This window comes from Nomascus leucogenys, chromosome 18 (genome assembly GCF_006542625.1).
Source record: "Nomascus leucogenys isolate Asia chromosome 18, Asia_NLE_v1, whole genome shotgun sequence".
Lineage (NCBI taxonomy): Eukaryota > Metazoa > Chordata > Mammalia > Primates > Hylobatidae > Nomascus > Nomascus leucogenys.
In genome coordinates this window covers 92,005,893-92,029,403 of record NC_044398.1, presented here as the reverse complement: position 1 = coordinate 92,029,403, position 23,511 = coordinate 92,005,893, and the positions used below count along the sequence as shown (strand labels likewise).

At 49.5% G+C, this 23,511-nt stretch overlaps 1 protein-coding gene across 5 annotated transcripts in view; it reads left to right on the top strand.

Moving 5' to 3' along the window:
- CLEC16A (C-type lectin domain containing 16A) overlaps positions 1–23,511 on the top strand; it is a 239,460-nt gene that overhangs the window by 192,257 nt on the left and 23,692 nt on the right. The window lies entirely within an intron of this gene.

Sequence of the window (23,511 nt, the reverse complement as noted above, 5' to 3'; positions counted from 1 at the left end):
CAACAGGATTTGAGCCCCTTTCAAAGCTTTCTGGCAATTGCCTCTAAGAGATCAGCCTTCAAGTGGTGGGGCAGGGGTGTGGGGAACAGATCCTACCCAAAAATCAGCCCTGAGCTGAGTCCAAGGGGTCGCCTGTTTGCCAAGCCTCTTTTCAGGGCTCCAGAGCAGCTGTGGAGATAGAGAGCCTCAGGGAATCTGGAGCTAGGCTCATGCAGCCAGAGAAGGAACCACGTTCTCAGATCCAGGCCTGCAAGATTTCCCCACTCACAACATGCCCCCCAAAGACACTTTCCCAGTAGACACAGTAGCACTTGCCATGGGGAGCCCTCTCTTGCTCAATATGGACACAGTAGGCAGGGCCAGCCATCTTGCCCAGATGCTTTTCTGGGAGGTGGAGGGAGGGGAAGAAGAGAGTTCCAAAGAACTGAGTGTTGCTTCACTCTTCTGGGTCATTACATAGCTCAGACTGCCAAAGCGACTGTATGCCCGGGAGCCTTCTGGTCATAAGAGTGTGTCAGATGGCAGGGAACACTCCCTGGTTGCTAATAGAGAAGACCATGCAGTAGGTGGAGGGAAAGAACAAACCCCATATGCAATCTGCCATTTGACCTGGGCTACGCCTTAGAATGTTCTGTAGGCTCAGGTGGGCCCACAGCAGGGCAGCCTTGCCGGCAGCACAGCACAGGCCAGTGTCAGTGGCAGAGCAGGTGGCTTGGCCGCACACCCTGTGTGCTCACCAGCACGGGCCTGGCCCCACACGTAGGATAGAGCTCTCCAGCCTCACCCTCCAGCCTCCTAGTCAAGCACATTTAGTGCATAACAGTCAGAAAAGACTGGAAAACACTAAGAAAAGATCGAACTTACCAAATCTTGCCACCCCAGGGTGTCCATGATCAATTCCAGCATCCTTTTTTTCACTGTTTTTCCTGTTCATTCACAGTGGGGTTTCTTTTCCCAGCAGTAGAGTATTTGCCCAGGTGAGAAGCAACAGAATGAAGGCACCCAGCACAAGCCAAAGAGTGTGGGCCCAAGTCCCAGCCTTCCACCTCCACGGGAAACTTGTTAGGTGGCCTTGACCCATTTAGTTCACCTTGTTGGATCTCAGTTTATTCATATAAGAAACATGGGTGATGCTCAACAATGTGAGTGGACTTAACAACTGAACTGTACTCTTCCTAATGGCTCAGATGGTAGATTTTGTTATGTGTACCACAACCGAAAAACAAAAAAATGGGATGAAAGTGTCACCTCATTAGGCTCTTGGGACATAAAATGAGTTCATGCACCTAAGTGCCCAAAACAATGCTTAACACATATGAAACATGCAGCAAAGGTTAGCTGCTCTTGCCATTTTGTTGTTGTCGTTGTTGTTGTTAGTTAAGGGCTGAGCCTTGGGACCCCAGAAAATAGCTTCCTTTTCTACACAGTAATCAGTTAGCATGAACAAAATTACAAATGCAGTAGCCCTTCTGCTGTCAATAACAAAGACATGCTGCAGTGGCACAGAGTTGCTCTTTCACAAAGACTTTCCCTAGGTGTTGATAAAACACCAGGGTGTAATAGAGCAGGCAGAATTTTCCTCCTCACACAGAAGAGGTCCTGTAATCTGCCTGAGGCCCCACAGCTCTCAGAGGCTTAGCCAGGGCTGGAGAAGAGCACAAATTGGGCCTCCAGCCCAGCACACATCGTGTCCCCTAAGGTGCTGACTGCCATCATTGGCACTGCGCCCACCTAAGCCAGGCAGTCCCCATGGAGCCTCACAACAGCTCTGGGAAGCTAGTGTCATTCCTCAGTGCCCAGTGTCACCCAGCTCACAAGTGGCCAGCCAGGGCTCCCTGCTTTCCACTCCATGAACCGCCATGGCCTCCGTTCTGAAGTGTATTCAGAGGCAGAACACCTGGAAGTCAGGTGTGCTTTGGGAACCCCACATACTCTTGCTGTATTCTACTCCATCGTGTGAACCAAGAGCACAGAAGTCATCAGAGAGCATGACTTGCATCTGTGTCTCAAGTCTGTATCTAAAGGAAAAGTCCATAAAATCACCCAAGGAAACATCCTAAGCCTTTTCTGTTGGTATTTATTTTTTGCTTCTGAATCATTTGTTTTATCAACCGCAAGTTCTCATTAACAGGCAGGTGATAGCAGATGCCAAGGTGTGAAGGCCCCTTTATGGCAGAAAACCGAGCAACAACAAATTCCTAGCCCTTAATTCTGTATGTAAGTTGATAAAAGTCCACCTTGATTTGATTTTTGCCTTAAAATCTCTCTGACTAGCTCAAAGACAACCCCCTGGAACAAGGTTTGGGAACCACTTTCCCACTTTCCAAGAATTAGAGTGCCTTTGGGATCCAAGAAAATGAAATGCCAGCTGGGCGCGGTGGCTCACACCTTTAATCCCAGCACTTTGGGAGGCCAAGGCGAGTGGATCACCTGTGGTCAGGAGTTCAAGACTAACCTGGGTGTCAAAGCGAGACTCCATCTAAAAAAAAAAAAAAAGTGAAATGCCAACATGGTGAAATCCCATCTCTACTAAAAATACAAAAAGTAGCCGGGCGTGATGGTGTGTGCCTGTAGTCCCAGCTACTCAGGAGGCTGAGGCAGGAGAATTGCTTGAACCTGGCAGGCAGAGGTTGCAGTGAGCCAAGATTGCACCACTGCACTCCAGCCTGGGTGACAGAGCAAGACTCCCTGTCAAAAAAAAGGGAAATGCAAATAAGCAGTATTGCCGAGTGCACAGTTGGTGGGAAGGAGAGTTAGTTCGTGAGGACCCACTAAGAATGGGAAAAACCAACTGAATCAAAAGGCAGAGATGCAGCAATAATGGTGCCTCAGAGACAGGCAGAAGCCATTCGATTTTCCACGTGGCCCTTTCCTTCATGCTGCTGATGGCACGGCAGCTCCTGGGGGCCAGGGGACGGGACCGCCTGGTGGAGAAGAATTGGGGTAGGGGAAGAATTGGCATTTTTTAAAGGAACTTTTACAATTCCAAGGAAATGACATGACAAACATGTTGACGAGGGTCAGGAAAAGGAAGGTTGGCTGAGCAAGCGTTTACTAAGGCCCTTGATGAATCAAATAAACACTGCACAGGGCTTACAGAGAAGCCTGGGGTTAGGGGGAGGGACTGTGAGCAAGACTTGCCGGCTAGTGCGGCTCTGTGGTGCTTCTGGCAGGGCACATGCAAAGGTGTGGCTGCAGGGTAGGGATGAAGAGAGAGCTGGGAAGCTCAGCAGGGCCCGATGGGAAAGCGCTTTGTGAGCTTGCCACACGGTTCGAATTTTATCCTAGAAGCAGCAGGAAGCCATTGAATGTTCTAAGATCAGGGGATGTCGGCGGCAAAATGGACTTGGGTTTTAATTGACTGGAGTTGGGAAGGGCAAAGGAGAAGGGTGGAGTGGGAGGGCCCCGAGACACACTCTGGCCCATTCACTGCACGCTCACAATTGTGCGTCAGGTGATGCCCATGGGCGGATGAGAAAAGTCCCACAGCCTGGGGTGCAGCCTTCCTTACCTTTCTCTGGCCATTTGCCACTGTACTTGTACTATAGGATTACATTGCTTTTTTCAAAAAACCTAAATGACCACTGTTTTCACTCAACAGCATATCCTGGAGTGTTTTTCATTTTAGTTCACAGGCGCACCCTCATTCAATTTTGACTGCTGCGATCATCTGGTCAAACCACTGTTCATTGAGCCAGTCCCCTACTGATGGATGTTTAGGTGGTGGCCAATTTTTCGTCCTTTAACAAATAATAGACATCTCCAAGTGCCCTTGCACAAGGGTTTCTTCAGGGTAAATAACCATGAAGTGAAAACAGAAATAGCTAGGCTGAGAAACTAACAGGATTTGGTGACCAATTTGACTGAGGGAGTGGGAAGCCACAGAGCTAGCTTAAGGCAAAATCTTAAGAAGCCTCGGTTTCCCTCCCCGAATGTTCTCCGTGCATTTAGCTTGCCAGGGCATCTCAATGATCCCAACTTCTGACCCAACAGTCCTTGTGACTTGTGGGTCTTGTTCTGTCCAGGAGGCCTTCAGGAGTTGTGGTGACTGGAAAGGCCCCCAGGAACTGGTGGGGGTCTCCAGGGGCTGGCCCACTCATAGCTTGGTTTGTCATCTCAGACAGGACCTCCAAGCTTGGCATGACGGAGACACCAGTGGGTTCTGTTCCTACCTCCTGGCACCTCTGCTGAGGTTACAGCTTTCTACCCTTTTTTTCTCTCTGTAACCAGAATCCCATGACTAAAATAGTTTTCTTTATTTGCAGCTGTCCAGCCATGGCACTTAATATAAATGTGCTTTTCTCCAAAAACACACACAGTATTATTTTTTTAACATCTCAAATTCCCAATGAGCCAAAAGTCAATATTATCCCAGTGTGATGGGAATGGCTGTTTTGCAACATCTCTTCACACTTAAACAGGCTGCTTCCTGAAGCCTCAGAGTAATCACAAAACCACATTCCAAAGCCCATCAGCCTGGCTGCTGGATTGTTTTACTGTCTCCGTCACTCCCTGCTGTGAGCTCAGTCCTCGAAAGTCGCCTCCTCAGTTTCCATGTTGAGGGTGAGAAATTCACAGCGTGATTTGGGGAGCAGATGCTTCAACTGTGTGAACTACAAAGTTTGGACTGTGAAGTGCGGTGACTCCTCTGGAAATATTTGCTAGCTGGCAATATTCAGGCTCATGGCATATGTGGTCTACTTCTAGCCTTACAGACTTGTTTAAGGTCCCAGGATAAAAATCCTGTTTATCGAATGCCAGCTATATGCTAGGCACTGGGCTAGGTGCTTTACACAAACTAAGGAGATAAGTATGTAAATACTGTATAAAGTTATTAGTCTGACTTTTATAGCTGGGGCAAGCAAGAGTCAGAAAGCAAGGTCCCCTGCCCAGAGTCTCAAAGTTCATCCCCGGAGAGGGTGCCTGCTTCTTCTACCTCTTCTACCGGCTCCCTGAGAACAAAAGTTATCTCTTGTCCTTTGTTCTTTCTTTTCCTGCTAAGTCGATTTGAAGGCTCTGCAGAGCTTCTGGGGTAACCTACGTGTCCCTTTGTTGTGGCTTTCTGAGTGCGATGACCTCACCGGCCCACAGCTGGGTCTCCGGTGCTGGGTTCCAGGCACACTCCAGCCTCCTGGCTCGTGGATGTCCTGTTGAACCTCAGGGATGGCCGGGTGGCAGGAAGAGTCAGTGTGGATGGAATGAGCCTTCCTCAAAACCCCCCACCACCACTTTTAGTAACCCAGAAAATGCTCTGAAATAGTTGACATTTACAAAGTCTTGGGCATTTAGGGAGAAAAACATTTTTTTTGCCAGATTTCCAGCGTGAAGCCCAAGGGAAATGTCCAAGGGCTCAGCACAGTGGTCTAGCATCTCGAAGCAGTGCTTGGCCTGGTGGAGGCCGTGGCTTTCCCATCCTGCCCTCTCTCCACATCCAGCAAAGAACAAATGCAGAATCTGGCCTGTCCTCCTGTCCCCACCATGTCCCACAGAGTGGCCCTTTGTGCTGACCCAACACGAAGCACCTGAAAGGCTTGCTCAAGCTGCGGGACTTGAGCAGCTTGAAAGCCACCATCATCAGAGCACCTGCTGTGCCCAGGTGTAAGCCATTGTGTTGTTTAAACTATGCCACAGCCCTGCTGAGGAAGCCATTGCAATCAAGAGGCTAGGGCCACACACCCTGGAGCCAGATCCCCCAGGTTCAAATCCACACCTACCCCTAGACAACTATGTGATGTCAGGAAGTTCTGTGAAGCTCCTGAGCCTCTGTGTCCCCTTCTTTCAAATGGGGCTGATGATAGGACCTGCCTCACACAGCAGGAGCTTAGCTGGGCCAGCATTTTACATGTGAGTGCTTCACATTATCGTAGTGTCATAATGGCCACTGCTGTTGAGGAGGGAGCCAGGGCTCAGAGGGATAGAGCTGCCTGCCCAAGGTCGCCAGCTCAGGGGTGGCAAGCCAGCACTCCCAGCTTCATGACCCTGGCTGGAGTCACTTGCAGGTCAGTTGGCCTGACTCCTCCAGGCCTTTCCGTAGGGTCCTCCCAAGTATTCTAGCTAGTGCTTTTGGGCTCTGCCAGCCGTATGGACAGCACCAGGCAGGTGGACTTCTGAGCACCTGCCCTGTTAGAGCCACCATGGAAGGCACCATCTCTGGCATGGTTCCTTCTTCCAGCCAGTGCACACCAAGTGCCTCCTGCAACCCGTCCTAGGCCCCAGCGCAGAGGACAGCTCACTCACGGGAGGCAGACATGGAAAAGGATGACCATGGGGCCAGGGGGATAACTGAAGTGGTGGGGGGCATCAACAGGGCAAGTCACCCAGAGGGTTCATGCAGCCAGAGCACGGGGTGTGGGGGGGGCACTGGGTTGTCGGGGACCGTGGGGGATCTGGAGGGGTGCAAGGAGACATGTGAGTTTCATTCTGCATGCTCTGGGTGGCCTCGGGCCCTGAAGCAGGGAAGTGGCTGGTCCTGATGCATGTCTGTCCAAGCTCCTTGCACATACCAGTTGGGAAGTGGATTGGAGACAGCAATGCAGGGCCACTGGGGTCCCGCCAGAAACCAGGGCAGCTGGGTGAGGGAGGGTATGGGATGTGGGAGGTGCCCTTGGCTAGCATGGTCAGTGATGGGGGTGGGGACAGCGTTTCTGGTTATGACAGTTCTGCTCCTGAGAACGGAGCTGCCTCTGCACATCGTGTAGCAGCTTGGGACAGGCAAAGCATTTCCCATTTGTGATCTCAGTAACCACAGAGCATAGTGAGATGGGAGAGGCTTGAGAGGTGAGCTGACCAGCACAGGTCACACAGCAGGAAGCAGTAGTGTGCTTTGCACGTGGTCCCTGCACTGTCCTGAGGTCGAAAGGTTTAAATGACTCAGGCACTGGGGACATTTGACAGAGCATTCTGTGAGACTCATCGAGCTGCCAGCACTGGGCTAAGTATCTCCACAGCCCAGGTTCACAGCAAGCAGGGAGGAAGGTGTGGTTACTCTCCCTGCTTACCGGGGGAGGAGGCTGAGGCCCAGAGAGGTGAGGTAACTTGCCCGAAGTCACCCAGTGGTAGGTGGTGTTGCTGAAACCCACTGCTAGGCCATCGGACTCCCAGTCTGCTCAGTCCGGTGTCCAGGGATCCTCCTCAGGGCCTGGGAACCTGAAAAAATTCTTGGCTTTGCCCTGGAGGAGCTGTAGTTGGAAGCTGGGACACTGTGATCATACCTGCAGCCTCGCATGCGTGGCTCCTGGGCACGCCTGTCAGAGCGCTGTGATCAGAGCTGGAGATGCCTGTGCTTGGCCTGTGGCACTAAGCAGCTGGCTTCATGAGCCAAGTGGCATTTGCCTGATAGGTGTGATGTGTCAACAGCTTTTTCTCCTGCTTTTCACAGCCCCGGCTGGTTCTCAGCTAGAACTCTTTAAAAAATCATAATAAGGCACTGACCTGCAGTGGTACACACTGGTGCAGCCCAGGCACAGGAGCCTCTGCAGTGGAGATTTAAGGTCTGCTGGTCAGGAGCAAATTTAGAATCTTTCTGGAAGGTTCTGGGTCTGGTCAAGAGTGTAGTTAAGCCCTTCACTGATGTGAGTTTGAGACTTCTTTAGCTTATTGTCTTCATGGATCTACGGAGGGAGGCTTCTGAGGAAAGCAGTGGCTTGTCTTTTTATTCATTCCTTTTTCCAGTAAACTTTTTTTTGGAGACAGAGTCTCGCTCTGTCACCCAGGCTTGAGTGCAGTGGCACAATCTCAGCTCACTGCGACCTCAGCTCCCCTGGTTCAAGTGATTCTCCTGCCGCAGCCTTCTGAGTAACTGAGATTACAGGCGCCTGCCACCATGCCCAGCTAATTTTTGTATTTTTAGTAGAAATGGGGTTTCACCATGTTGGCCAGGCTGGTCTCGAACTCCTGAATTCAGGTGATCCACCCGGCCTTGGCCTCCCAAAGTGCAGGGATTACAGGCATGACCCACTGTGCCCGGCCTATCCAGTAAACATTTACTGAGCACCTACTGTGTGCCACGCCCTGTGCTTGGGGTTGGTGACCTGGTGAGCTTGCAGTCTTGTGAGAGTGACAGAAAGCATTCAAGTAATCACATCCATAACTAATGCATTTATAATACAGAGCCTGGCTGGTCTAGTAGGGATGGGGAAGACATCTTTGAGCAGGTGAGTGGGCAGATATCATGCCAGTCCTCGATTGACCTTAGTAGGGATGGCACCAGGTTCCAGAGGCTGAAGAAGAGACCTGGTACCAGCAAATGAGACATAGGGTTCATCAAAGACTTAATGTACAGGGTCAGTCCAGTGGCAGCAGGCTGCACGGGAAAACCACAGCTGCTTGTAAAAAGCATGCCACTTATATAGCCGTTTCCCTTAGTACCCTCCCGCTAGGAACCTCTACCTGGCAACCTTCATTTAACCTAAAACAAAGGGCTTAAGTGAAGCTACTGCTGTCAGCTGCGTCTGCCGTCCAGCAGATCGTGGGAGTGTTCCTCAGAGCAGATGGGATAGGGAACAGCATGTGCGGGGGCGCCCAGGGTGAGGGCAGGGTAGCCTCCCCTGGGTCGCCATCGATGTGACACCTTCTGCACTTGAAGCTGTTAAAGGCATCTTCCATTCATTCATTAACTCATCATCAGAACCTCCCTGGGGAAAGGTAGGCATATGTTCATTTTGCAGTTGAGGTTTTCTGAGGGTCTGGGTGGTTAAATAACTTACTTGGAGTTGCACAGCTAGTGCACAGCAAAGCCAGTATCCTATCCTGGCTTGGCCTGACCCTGGCCTCCTGCTCTGTGTTCTCATTTTTTATTCTTATTCCCTATCCTGTGTTGTTACTGATAAGGCTCAGAGGCCTGCCGGAAGGATCAGAACCCCGTAACTATCAAGCCCATTGGAGGATAATTCTAAGTCAGCAAACTCAGAACTTCGCCTTGAGAGTGCCTCCTAGCCCTGTCGCTAGTTTTCTCAGAAAACTACTAGGCTGGTCATCTCCCAAGCTACCTCATCCACCTTAGAGTGAATACATCTCTGAAACTTGGTAGGGAACCGCACCCAAATGAGCAAATCATGCTATCCCAGGAGAGCAAGATGCTGAGTGAACATCCATCCTCCTGGGGCGTCCCAGCAGCCCGCCGCTGGACAGCGGCCTCAGTCTCCTGTTGCCAGGGGTGACGAGGCCTGCTCAGCTCAGCATAGCCCTCGGGTCAGCTCCGTGCTCCTCCAAGCAGACAGCCGTGTTCATTCTCTGTCCTGTACCTCCACAACTTCTGTGGGACAGCCAACTAGGTGATCAGGAAGCCACTCAACTGGAACCCCACAGCGACAAAGAAAAGCCACCCTCCCCTCAGCTGAGAGGGACCTACAGGCTGCCGTAACAGTGCCCAGGTGCCCAGAGGCATGGTTCTTTTGGAAGTACGGAGTCCTCACGCCTGTAGGATCTTACCCAGCTTGAGGCCCAGGCGTGAGCCAGCCCAGTCCTGTGGTCCTTGGCCCTAGCTGTGCATTTTTAAAATTACCTTGAAAGCTTTTAGAAAAGCGCAATGTCCAGGCCTAACCCAGTTAAATCAGAGTGAAGAGAGGGCCGCTGGTGACATTCTCTTCTGTAGGAGCAGTGGCTCTAGCGTTCTTGGGGCAGGAGGGATTCTGGGTATAGGAGTGGGGTGTTTCGTGCGCTGGGCCCAGTTTCAGGAGAGGCCAATTCCACAAAGCTTGTCATGCCTTCTGCAAACCCACTTGGAGGACGGCTGTGCTAAGAACTGGGAAATGGGTTCTGGATGGCCGTGCCCTCATTGGAGTTCATGGTGTCCTGGGGCTAACTCACCTTTGTACCAGAACTAGAGCAGGGAAGGCTCTGGAAGGAGGTCTTAAAGGATGACCTACGTTTCATGTGGTGCATCCCAGCAGGGGGAATGAGCGGGCTGTGAAAACCACCATGTGCACATGGGTCCTGCAGGCAGCCTGAGGATGGGGGTCAGCAGGAGATAAAGCCATGTGGGAATGGCCTCTGCTCCCAATTACCTGTCCTGGACTTGGTTAGAGGGCCCAGGGAATAGCTGATGGGCTTCAAGCAGAGGGCGAAGGTCCCACTCTACTGTGACCACACACAGCCCTTGGGGCGGGAAAACAGTCACTGACGGGGCCGGCCTTAGGGCGGGCTCCCCATGGGGCCCGATGACCCACACTTAGCTGGAAAGAAGAGGCAGCCAGCAACCCTTCCTTGAGTCACACAGTTGGAGCCCAAATCCATCCATTAGTCCAGGGCCAAAGCCAGTGTCATCCGCGGCCTCTCTCACTCCTGCATCCAGTCCCTCCCCAAGCCTGTCAGCTCTACCTGGGAGATGCAGTCATGACAAGGACCTCTCACCACCACACCTGTCTCCTGGGCATAGGGCTGGGTAACTTCTTTAAGCAGCATAGAGTCAGGCTTTTAGGGCCATATGGTCTGTGTCGCAACAAGCCTCTCCCATTGCAGCCAAAGCAGCTGTAGAGGATACGTCACCGAGTGGGTGGGGCCGTGCCCCCATCAGTCTTCACTGGCAGGATAGCAGATGGCTGGATTTGACCTGCAGGGCATTGTTGGCTGACTCCTGACCTTGGCCAAGCCTGGGCCACTGGCTTTAAAGTCAGCCCCACTGTTTCTCTCCTTGCCCTCTATGGTCTATTCTCAGCACCAAAGATCCTTTCAGGGTGTGAGTCGGGTCAAGTGTCTCCTCTACTTAGATTCTTCACTGGCTCCCATCACTCAGATGAAAGCCAAAGTCCTCACAGTAGCCCCAGGTTTTACACAGTTTGGTCCCTCTGCACTTCCTGACACTAACCTCACCCCCGCCATGGTCCCCTTGGCCCACTCCAAGGCAAGTTAGGGGCCTCTCAGCCTTGACCTTGCTAGGTATGCTCCTATTTGGGAGGCCCTGACCTGGGTGGCCTCTGTTTGGAGAAGTCGCCCTGGGTACCTATGTGGCTCTGTCCTCACTTCCTTCAGGTCATTCTTTAGACCTCACCATCTCAGAAGGTCTTCCCAGATGTCCTATGTAATGGCAACCCTGTCCCCACTCGCAGCACTCCAGAGGTCTCTACCCTGCTCATTCCTTCAGAGCCCTCAGCCTTTCCTGAAATTTTCTATTCCTTGATTGGCCCTGCCCTGTCCCATCCCATTATCAAACTGTAAGCTCCAGGAAAACAGGCACTGTGTTTTGTTTACGGCTGAATTTCCAAGTCCTGGGCTATACTAGACATATAGGTAGTGCTTGGTAAGTACTGGATAAATGGATGGATGGATGGATATTTGCATATAGAGGGATGAATGAATAAATAGATGAATATAGAGGATGGATAAATGGGTAAAGGGATAGATGGATGAGTGGATGTAGAGGGAGGGAGGGAGGGATGGGTGTAGAAGGATGGATGAGTATAGAAGGATGGATGTAGAGGGAGGGAGAGGGGATGGATGGATGTAGAGGGATTGATGGATGGGTAGAGAGGGATGGATGGGTAGGTGGATTCATTGGTATAGAGGGATAGATAGAAGCCTGGAAAGATAGATGGATTGGCAGATGGGTAAATGGGTAGGTGGCTGCTGGGTGAATAGATGGATAGATGTACAGGAATGGATGGGTGGATGGATGGGTGGATGGGAGGGAGGGAGGGAGAGAGGGATGGATGGATGGTGGAGCCGACAGATCTTTAATCCCCTCTTCTGTGTGCTAAACATTGTTCACTGGGGACTCAGAGGTCAGTCAAACAAAACAGATCAGCCCCTTTGGAGCTCATGTGCACTGTGGACACCTTAGATAGTCTAGAACTTCCCACCATGTTTGGTGCCCTCAGGGAACTGGCAGATGCTGGGTTAATGTCCAGTAAGGGGATCTGACCCATACCATTTGCCTGGGAAGGCTTCTCTGAGGAAAGGATGTTGACCTGGGAGGAGGAGGTAGAGGAAGAGCGCCGAGAACCTTGTGTCCCAGACAGGGGCTGCCATAGACAGGAGAGCATTGATGCCTCAGCCCACAGGCTGCCCAATCCCCAAGGAATGAATATGTTGCTGCCCGTGTAACACCTGGCACCAGTTTGGCTAGGCACAGAATTCCCTTTTGTCATCAATTACCGCCCTGGCCAGATAAGGGGAGCTGAGACCCCAGTCCTGTATCCCAGGTAGATATTCAGCCCAGCATGCCCTGCAGTGGCCCTGACTACTCGCGTCATTAGCACAAAAGGAGGAATTTGACCTGGGGTATTTTCCTGTGATGAATTCTTTGGGAAGTTCTGGGACTTGGGCCTGATTTGAAGATGAAATGTTTTGAGCTACGTGCAAGAGAATGGCCGACAGAACCTGGAGGGCAAGGTTCTCTGAAGGCGAGGTTCCAGGTTGTTCTGCAGAGCAGGGCTAGGAGTAAAGTATTTGTAATCCCCTGCTACAAGCTCTACTCAGAACTTCTTAGGTAGGGGATGAAAATGTTCTAAATTGATTGTGGAGATGGTTGCACAACTCTGTGAATACACTTAAAGTCTATGAATTGTACACTTTAAATGGATTCATTGTACAGTATGTGAATTCTATCTCAATGAAACTGTTGTATTAAAAAATACAGCTCTCAACTTGTCAGACTGTCACAAAGCTGTCCTCCGACAGCACATAAAGACCAGATTATCTCATTTGTGTCCCATTTTGATCATAAAATAGTTCAATTTATGTAACATTTTCCTTAAAGCAGTCCAAATGTAAAAAAAGAAATTGGAACCTGCAACACATTCCGGAATAATTTGGAAACCTTGATGCAATCCAGACTCACCTGGCACCCTTTCTCTTCCCTAAAACGTGCCTTTTTTCCATTTCTTTTTGACTTTGGAGAAAAAAAGTCTGTTCTTACTGGTAAAATAGCCTCCTATTCCCTTTTCTTTCCTGTAAATTATGAGATAAGTTTGCATTTCATACCTTTCCAGAAATCTCTGTTTGTGGTCTGACCTCACATTCATGATTTCTGGGAAAGAAAGAAAGTATTAGAATCACTGCTGTGAACGTCAGAAGTGCAGCGAGTAGTTCGTGTTGTGGATTTGAGTTGGAAAACAGGTGACCAGTACCTGCTTGTTGCTCCGGAACTTATTTCCTGGTGCTGCTAGATGGTATGCCAGCAACTACGTCCAACTCATGCCAGTGACTTTTAAAAATGTCATCCCACATGCCACACGTTATGTCTTGGACGTAATTAGGGCTAGTTGTGGCCTTTTTGTATGGCAGAAACCTCCACCTCCTGGTGGAGGAGGTCTGGAGGCCCTAGAACTTGACAATACAGGTACTGTTTATTGAGCAATTACTGCATATCAGACACTGTGCCAAGCAAGGTTGTGTGTACTCTTCTCACTTAATCCTCACAATGATGTATGACATAGGGATTATTTCCCCCATATTATGCCAGGGAAATGGAGGCTCAAGGCTACAATTTCCATTACACAGCCAGTCAGCATCAGGGCTGGGGCTTGAACCCATGTCTGTCTGCCCCCAAAGCCCACCCTCTTAGCTTATATTATGCGCCTCCGTTTCCCTGTCCATACCCCAGCCTTTAGACTCCCAGGCCAGTGCTCCATCCCCTGTGTGGCCAGAAAAGCACAGCCATCTTGTCCACGAGCAGCTGAAATAATGAGCCAACGGCTGGCACCCTTTCTCCGAGCACAGCAATGCACCAGAATGCTCTCCCTCCTGTGACAGGTGATGTGCCCTTCAGCTCAGGCCCAGAAGAGCCACAGAAGAGAAGCTCCAGCAGTTCTGTTTAGGAGGCAGGATGTACTTCTATCCAAAGAAGGGCTCTCATGATTATTTATTAATTGTGAAGGGGAAGAAAAAAATAATAGAGTTTCCCGGAAAGGGATAAAAGTTCAATATGATAAACTCCCAAAAAGCAATCAAAGGCCAAAGAGGGCAGAAAAATAAAGGACAGGGAGAAAGAGAGATGGTGAATCAAAGTGGTCAGCATGTTAGCAGAGGCCAGGGGAGGGGCCGGGCCTCACAGCCAGGGAGGTGTGGGGCTGTCGGAGCACAAGTCACCAGTGGCGGTGAGTCAGGCAAGCAGCAGGACTTGAACCCACGGGGTCACTGAGGCCCTGGGGATGAGCTGATAACAGGAATGGATGGAACCAGTCAGCTGTTTTGCTATTACTACAGACCCGTTGTATTAATTTTTGTGCATTAATACATGAACGTAGAATATTATAAATGAAAACTGAGAAGCTACAGGAAGAAGAAATCACAATCCTATCAACCCAGAAGAAAGCATTGTTAATATTTCTGTTTGCTTTCCACTTCTATCTTCCATGTTTTGTCTCTTTCATTTAAAAAAAAAAAATACATGAGTTAATTGTTGATTTTTGAAAAAATCAGGCTGGGCACAGTGGCTCACGCCTGTAATCTCAACACTTTGGGAGGCTGAGGCAGGCAGATTGCCTGAGCTCAAGAGTTCAAGACCAGCGTGAGCAACATGGCAAAACCCTATCTCCACTAAAAATATAAATAGCCGGGCGTGATGATGCCCACTGGTAATCCCAGCCACTTGGGAGGCTGAGGCATGAGAATGGCTTGAACCTGGGAGGCAGAGGTTTCAGTGAGCCAAGATCGCACCAGTTCACTCCAGCCTGGGCGACAAAGTGAGACTATGTCTAAAAAAAAAAAAAATTTGCAACATTGCGGGTGTGACTTAAGACCCCATCAGTTACCATCCTTCCTCAGACATCCCTCAGTCATCATTTGCCTTATTTTTATTTTTCCAGACCTTTCTCTGTGCAGTTGCATTTCATACATGTGCCCAGAGCTGATGGACAGAACAGAGCCACAACCCCTTCTCTGCAATTCTGAAACCCAAACAGCTCTGAAAATCAAAATATTTTTCCTAACTCGTATGATGGCAAAACCACAACCTGCCTTCAGATATTTATGGGTGGGTTTATTAGAGTCATTGATGCCAGTAATTGTGAGTTTATGTTTTCGTTTCTGCAAAAATTCAGTGTTTGGTTTTAGCTGCTCACGACCCGGCTGACAGTGTAACATAATACCTTTGTGTGCCCTACATGGCCTTTTACCTCCTAAAGATTCTAAATTCCAAGACATATCTGGCCACAGAGGTTTAGGATAAGGAGTTATGTATGGATCTGTAATTGTGTTAAGGTTTGGGCTTCCCTTAAATAAAATCATAATTCTGTATACCCTGCTGCACCTTGCTCTTTTCAGATACCACTGTAAATCAGGAATCTGTGTTAGCACTTACAGATTTCACACATTCCTTTTCATGGCTGCATAGTATTCCAAAGCTTGGCTACTTGCGTTTCTTTGGCTGAGTGATTCAGTCATCCTAGTCTTTTTCTATCCCAGGCAGCGTTGCAGCGGGCATCCTTGGGCACACCTCTCTCTGTGTGCACATGCAGTACAAGAAGCAGAACTGCTGAGTCACAAGGTTTTGTTTTAACAACATTGCCATCATGTCAGAAGCACTTCCCTGTACTGTAAAATGCCTCTTCTAAACTTCATTCTTGATGACTGCATAATAGTCCATTGTCTGAGTGTTCGTTTCCTGAGGTGGCCATAACAAAGTCCCACAAACTGGGTGGCATAAACAGCGGAAATTGATCGTCTCACAGTTCTGGGGGGTAGAAGTGCAAAATCAAGGTATTGGCAGGGCTGGTTTCCTCTGAGGGGTGTGAGGAGGACTGTGGTCCAGGCCTCCCTCCTTGGCTTCTGGTGTTTTGCTGGCAATCTTTGCTACTTTTTGGCTCATAGAAGTATCACCCCAGTCTTGCCTTCATCTTCACATGATGTTCTACCCATGTGAAAATCTGCATCCAAATTTTTCATTTTTTAGGAGACACAATCATATTGGATTAGGACCAAACCTAATGACCTCATCTTAACTAATTGCATCTGTAAAATGACCCCATTTCCAAACCAGGTCACATTCTGAGTCCGAGATACTAGAGGTTAGGACTTCAACCTAAGAATTTGAAGGGGACACAGTGAAACCCAAAACAGTCTGAATTTGCCAGATTTTACTTAATCCGCTTATACTGGCCACTTACGTTGTTTCTACTACCTTATGAATCACCCTATGACGAGCATCCTTATTCAGAAATCTTGGTCTACATTTCCAATTATTCCTCCAGAAACCATTCCTTAGAGTCAAGGGGACTGTCCATTTGTCCAAAGGCCAAGTTGCCTTCCAGAAAGCAGAGTAGGGGGATGCCCACCTGGCCACACCTGGGCCATTGTCTTCATTCACCTGGGCTCTCGGATGACTCCTGCCCAGTGCTCCAGGCTGAAGTCCTCTGCACATATGTGTGCGCCTCTGCCAGCATGTGCACAGGCATTCTTTCTATCAAGTCACTCTTTTATTTCTCATTCCTGCCAAAAAGAGAGTCTACGGGTTAATAGCAAAGTAGAAACCATAGCTCAAAATGTCTGTTTAGGGCATGTACTCTTGCATCTGTATAGATGAATAGAGATTTCAGAAATACTGGGCCCTCTGGGCCTCAGGCATTAAATCAGTCAGTGCAATTTCACTCACAGGGCAGCTTCCCAAGCGAGCCCAGGAGAGTAGCGAGTTCTCTGATTTAGTTCAGTCCGTTAAGCTCATGGCAGCCTGCACCAGCTCACTATTGCAAAAGGCAATCAAATAATGAGTACTCAGCCACTTCTGGGGGGCAGGGGCTGGCTGGGGAAGGGGCTCTCTGCAGCTGTTCAAATGGAGCCAACTTTTGATAGCTTTTTAGGGTAGTTCTGAGAGCTGGAGACGGGTGAGGAACCCGGGAAGTGAGAGCTTAATTAACGGAACTACGGAGAATGAGGCAGCAAAGGAATCTCTCAGAGAACCAGGGGGTTTTGTGTGTGTGATGAGCAAAAGGATAGAACTAGGTGCTTGAGTACTGCTGGCTAGGAACCAGCATTGAACAGCAGACGCCTAACTCAGCACAGCAAGGGCCAGCTTAGCACAGAGACCAGAGAGGAGGATGCACGGAAGGATAAATTTAGCCTGCATTTCAGGGGAAAACATCGATCTCAAATGTAGTGCTGTCTTTTAAAAGAAAGTGGAAGCCTTAGGCTGGTCATTTGGGACAATTTCACTTGAACAGCTAAAAGCCCAGGAAAAACGAATGCTCATAACCAGCTCATCCTGCTAGCACACCCACAAGATCTTCCCTCTGCAGGAGGGTGGCTGGTGTCTGCATGGGTCTGACAGATGGTCCACACTGCTCCCCTTATCTGTTCCCAAGAAAAGGTGCTGCCTTGTTTTCTGGAGAGATTTGGGGTTTCTATTTCTGATCCCAAATGTTCATCTTCATGAGGAATGACGGGGGGCCCAAGCTCTGTGTTTGCTCAGCTGCTGGTCCAGGACACTGACATCTGGTGGGTTGCACCTGTCAGAACAGGGCCAGTGCCAACCCCCTCTGTTGTCTAGAAGCTGAGCAAAAGACATCAGTTACTGGTGTCTGTAGACAGGGTTGTTTTGTTTGTTTTTAACCAGGCCCCCTGTAGCATTCACACAGCATCCTGAGCATTGTTTCTACCTGGTCAAAGCTAAGGGGACCACTGTGGTCCCAAACAATAGAGCACCTGTCCTAATGACGTTCCCACAATCTCGCCGGTCAGGTGGTGACGGCATCTTTCCTCCAGCCTCCCTCTGACACTGCTCCCCTGTGTGAAAGGGGAATAAAGTCCAGTCTGTCAATATTTGGGGCACTAATCATCTGCATTCGGGCGCCAGGGGTCATTGAAAGGCTGAGACGCTTCCAGGAATTCATGGCTCTAAAACCGTGGGGCTGACCGGAAAGGATCTCCAGCGAGGGTATGAAGAAAGAAACCCAAATCTCCACTCCACCCCCACTCTGCAGCCTCTGAGCATCGTCCATTGTGTCTTGGATTCTTGGGAAGAAATGAAGTCAATGCACATAGTGATGTGGGTCCAGGTTAATAATAAATGTAGAGGAAGGAGAAAGGATGTTCAATGTTTAAACATTTCAAAGCGCTGTGTTTGTTTGCCAGTTACTGCCCTCCGCCTGCTTCCTGGATGGGTTCTGTAAAACGGAGCCTTCCTTCCCCAACTCTGCAATTGGCATCTGACACCGGCGATTTACATAGAAAGGGAAATGGTGCCTTTTCTAGGTAGTCCCCGCGCCAGCAGGACTCCTTCTCGTTTTCTGTTGCCTTTCTTGAAGGAAGAGGATGACAATGTAGAAACCAAGGTTTTTATGACCCCTGGAGCACTTGTGAGGAGTTGACAGCTTTAGGGTCATGTCCAGAGTTGTCTTAATTTTCCCAGATTTGCTTCTTTGAAACTGTCTCGTATTTTAACATAAATGTTGTGCTTTGGTTCTTACCTCTAACAGATTAAAAAGGTTAAACAATGAAACATACAGTTGTGTTTAAGAAATGTTGCTCTAAGTATACATACTAGGTACATTCCTTAAAAGTTGCCTGTAATGCAGAATTCTGTGAATCAATTCCTCTTTTCTTCTTGACACACATTATAGAAAAGGAAAAGCATTCCTTCTGGGGGAGGGAAAAACATCTGGCCCCAAGACATAATAAAATCATGCTTAAGAATGCAGCAAACTTTAAAGTCCCTTAGTTAAAGGAAATCAATACTTTTATGATGAAATATTAATAATACTAAAAAAATAAGTCAAAACTACAAATGCAGAATAGCCAGGGTGATTTTTAATGTTGGACACATTAGCTTAGGCATTTGTAAGGAGGAACAAAGGGAAAAGAGAGCAACCTAGCCCATTTGAGAAGCCCTTCCAGTTCCTAATAAGTCCCCCTTTTGTGGGTTTTCTGTCAAGAAGACACACACCTCCCCATAAGTGCCAACCTTATTTCTAAGCATTTTGTTGAAGCTGCTGATTTTGGAAATGAAAGGACGAATGTAGCTGGAGAGAGGAACACACACAGGTGTGTACACACGCACACTCCTGCACACACACGTGCAGACAGGGCAAAGAGAAATGGAGAATTGGGGAAAGCCATTTATTTGTTTAAATACACTGCTGGCTGTTCCCTCCGTCCCCATCCTCCATGAATTATTCTGGTAGGGATCTTTAAGAGGGATGGACTTAGAGTAGATTGAACCATATGAAATGGCTGTTTCTGTAGGTCAAGTTAGTTGAATATTGGCAGTTGCATATGGTTCAAGCTCATCCATTCAACTCTCTATCAAAGAAATGCAAATAGAATAGTCATGTGTCTTGAATGCAATGTAACATGAAGTTTTTAAGAATCTAGATGAAAATATTTTTCTCATAAACGATTTTCATATAAATCCCTTAAACCTAGATATTTACAGTTCCTTTAGAAAGGCTCTCTCATGTCTCACTTTGTTAACTCCTAAAACCTTCAGTCATAACAGCTAATGTGAGGAAGACTTTTGTGTTGTGTTCTTTTCTCCAAAGAGCTGGGCCGTTTCTTTTGCTACATACCCCTTTATCTAAAGACACTTATGAAAATGAAAATCCCAGGATGGGTGTGGGGGCTCACATCTGTAATGCCAGCACTTTGGGAGGCCGAGGTAGGCAGATCACCTGAGGTCAGGAGTTCGAGACCAGCCTGGCCAACATGGTGAAACCCCGCTTCTACTAAAAATACAAAAAAATTAGCCAGGTGTGGTGGCGGTTGCCTATAATCCCAGCTACTTGGGAGGCTGAGGTAAGAGAATCACTTGAACCTGGGAGTCGGATGTTGTAGTGAGCTGAGATCGTGCCATTGCACCCCAGTCTGGGCAACAGAGCGGGACTCCATCTCAAAAAAAAAAAAAAAGAAAACCCACCTCTACAAAAAATAGAAAAATTAGCCAGGCATGGTGGTGTGCACCTGTAGTCCCAGCTACGCGGGAGGCTGAGGTGGGAGGATCACCTGAGCCTGGCAAGGTCAGGAGGCTGCAGTGAGCCGGGATCATGCCACTGCACTCCAGGCTTGGTGACAGAGTGAGACCCTCTCTGCAAAAAAAGAGAAGAAAATCCCAGTTATTGCCTCACTGGGTCCAAGTTCCAGGCGCCATAAATTTCAGCCGAGGAATCAAAACAGCGAGTGCTACCTGAACATTTAGATTGCATTAATGCTTTCATCCTCACAAACCCTGTAAGGTGTGGTGGTGTCACTCTGCTTTAGAGTGACAACAGTGCTTTAGAGGACACAGGCTCATGGGGTAAACAGGTCCCCCGCTGTCACATGCCCAGAACCACGGCACTCTCCTCACCACTGTATCCTGTAGCCAGAGTAAAAGCGACAGGCCTAAAGCCAAGGAGCTGCTCTTAAGGTTTCTGCCCTGCAGATAGCAGAAGGCTCGTGTCCAGTCGTCTGGTTAGCCATGTCCCACAGGTCTGCCAGGGCAGACGTCGACAGAGCCCTGTCCACTTAACAACCTCAGCTGTGGGTTTTTGAAGCTTCTTCTGTGCTGATATCCATCATGGCCTTTCTGTGGCTCTGCACATACTCCCTGATTCTATCTGACTCACATAGTTCCAGATAGTATCTTCAGTTCTTGTTGTAGATGATGTGTTATAGAACGTCATCAGCCGTCGGTCTGGCCTAGCCCCAATCTGCTAAAACACATAGTAGGAGAGACTTTGGTGAGGTGGCCCAGCTGCAGAAGTTAACCCCCCGACCCTGCAAAATCAGAGTCCTGGCGAACAGAAGCAAATGGAATGGGACCACAGGCATGCTGATCTCTGCCTTGGGCGCATACTAAGTATGTGTCAACTGCACATGCCTTTTGCAGAGAATCAAGACTAATTCCCTGGCCCCTTTGTACAGTGCCACCTCCTAGAACACACGGAGCAGGCCGAACATGTCAGTGTAGGATACACACTGCACGGCCTCCCTGCTTCTGGCCAAAAAGGTCAAAACGGGGCTGATGGGATAAGAGACTTGCCGAGGAAGAATCTGGTGCTCCTAGCCAGGCACGGTGGCTCATGCCTGTAATCCCAGCACTTTGGGAGGCCAAGGCGGGCAGATCACCTGAGGTCAGGAGTTCGAGACCAGCCTGGTCAACATGGTGAAACCCATGTCTACTAAAAACAAACACAAAAAAATTAGTCAAGCATGGTGGCGCACACCTGCAGTCCCAGCTACTTGGGAGGCTGAGGCAGGAGAATCATTTGAATCTGGGAGGCAGAGGTTGCTGTGAGCCAGGATTGTGCCACTGCACTCCAGCCTGGGTGACAGAGTGAGACTCCATCTCAAAAAAAAACAAAAAACAAAACTAATCTGGCACTCCTTGGCCAGCCAGAACCTTGGGGGGCCATCCTGTGCAAGCAGGGCCATAGTGACCCACCCTGCTCCTGGTGCATTCCTGATTCTGCTCCAGTTGGGGTCAGTGAGCGCCTGTGCCTGGGAGTCTCCTGGGCGCTGTCTAACCCGCCTTCCTCCTGCTGCCGTTTCAGCCCTGCTGACTGCCTCAGTACAGAGGCAGCCCAGATGGCCGCTCCCAAGCTTGCTAGTGCCTTGGCTGAAGGACTGTTGTGGAGCTCTTTGCTTGCTAATTTACAGACGGTAATACCAGTGGAAGAGGTTAGGGGCTGGGCGAGGCAGGGACCGGGTCCTTGGGAATCAAGCCCAGCCTTGGCGACCTTCAGTTCTAGAAATCCAAAGCGGCCGGGCGCGGTGGCTCACGCTTGTAATCCCAGCACTTTGGGAGGCCGAGGCGGGCAGATCATGAGGTCAGGAGATCGAGACCACGGTGAAACCCCGTCTCTATTAAAAATACAAAAAAATTAGCCGGGCGTGGTGGAGGGCGCCTGTAGTCCCAGCTACTCGGAGAGGCTGAGGCAGGAGAATGGCGTGAACCCGGGAGGCGGAGCTTGCAGTGAGCCGGTATTGCGCCACTGCACTCCAGCCTGGGCAACAGAGCGAGACTCTGTGTCAAAAAAAATAAAGAAGAAATCCAAAGCAAGGTTGCACCACTGCGAGAGATTCCAAGATCTGGTCCACCTGTGTCCCCTGTTGCCCATGTGCCAGCCGACCCTCTGTGGCCTGGATGTGGCTCATGTAAGATGCACGCATTCCTCACGTTCACACAGCCCAGGTCCCCCCTCCCCCCGCCAGTAGCAAAAGGGGCATTAGACTTGGCATTTCCCGTGGGTGGCAGCCCGCACAGGCAGACCTTCACCCAACAGCAAAAACATTTCTAAGGGCACAATTAGGACAGAAACGACACAGAGAGAAAGCAAGATACTGAAAGACCATTTTTTCTTTTCTGCAGGTTTTCAAGGATAGTGCTTAAAATCTGAGAGGATTTATCCATGGATAAAGAGCTATAGGCTAAAAGCTTCTGCAAGTTCCCAGCTATTTTTGTATGTTGGACATGTTATCCCTTGAAAAGCAATCAGAAATAAAAAGTCTTTAAGCGTTGTGAGGTGCAGCCTAGTCAGTGATCAGTGATGTGGGGGTCGCCCATGGTGGCAGCTCAGGCTTGGCCCAGAGAGGCCATAGGAACGTCCCTTCCGCAGGTGCCTGGTGTGTAGACGTGCCCCCTGGGCTGGACAGGAAGTGGCTTCTTCAGCACCAGTGCACAGGAAGAAAAGCAGATATCACCATTTGGAGGCAAGTCCTTCATTGCCCCGAAAGCACAGAGTTTTGTGCACTGAAACAGTAAATCATCTGAGACTTATTAAAGGGATACTGAAAAGGGGGTCTCTGTGCACATACCTGAAGCTTTCCCAAACTTCAGGGTCCTAGCAGTGAGGGAGGGAACTTCTGGGGGCCCCCAAGGCTCCTGCAGGCACTTGGAGTCACTGCCATCTGAACCCTGCCCACATGTCTGTGGATGCTTTCGTTTCTCTTTTGTTTTTGTGTAGATTCCTAAGAGGAGTCCTGGGCAAGGACCCAGGCCTCACCTGGCCTACGTGGGTGCGCTCTTGCTAGACTTGAATCTGAACTCTGCTTCCTCAGCCCCCAACCCATGCTCTTTGAGCAGCTGGGGGTAGTTTGGGCCCTGTGCCCTGTCTTCCTAAGGTGGCTTTCCTAGGGTAGCCCCCCACTGAGTAGCTCCTAGCCCCCACCTGCCCTCGGGCATTGCTGTCGTCTTGCCAGGGTGTAGGATCCAGAGCCGCTTCTTGAGTCAGAAGCACGAACAAAAAGGTTCTATGTCACCTGCTGATCTTTCTAGTAAGCTGCAGTCTGTCCAGAGCCACCTTCTGGAAGCAGCTGAAGTCCCAGACTTAGTCACCTCCCAGCCCCCCATCTCTCGCCTCAGGGACCTGGCAGGCTGCACTGGAGGTGAAAGGGCAGATCCAAGGAAGCAGCTGGCGAGGGGAGAAATAAGGCCATGCACACTTGCTGTCTTCAGTTTGTGTGCGAGGTCACAGGGCCGATTGATTTTTTTTACTGTTTCCCAGCATCATGATGGGTGGTGAGAAAATATGAACACTGCATGGTCAGAAACCTGAGCCGCAGCCTCGGAATGAATTTGCTAATGAAAGGCAAGCTCAGGGCACCCATGCCTCATGGTCCTCATTCACGGCAGAGACTGTGGAAAATGCACGGGTTGCTTCTCCT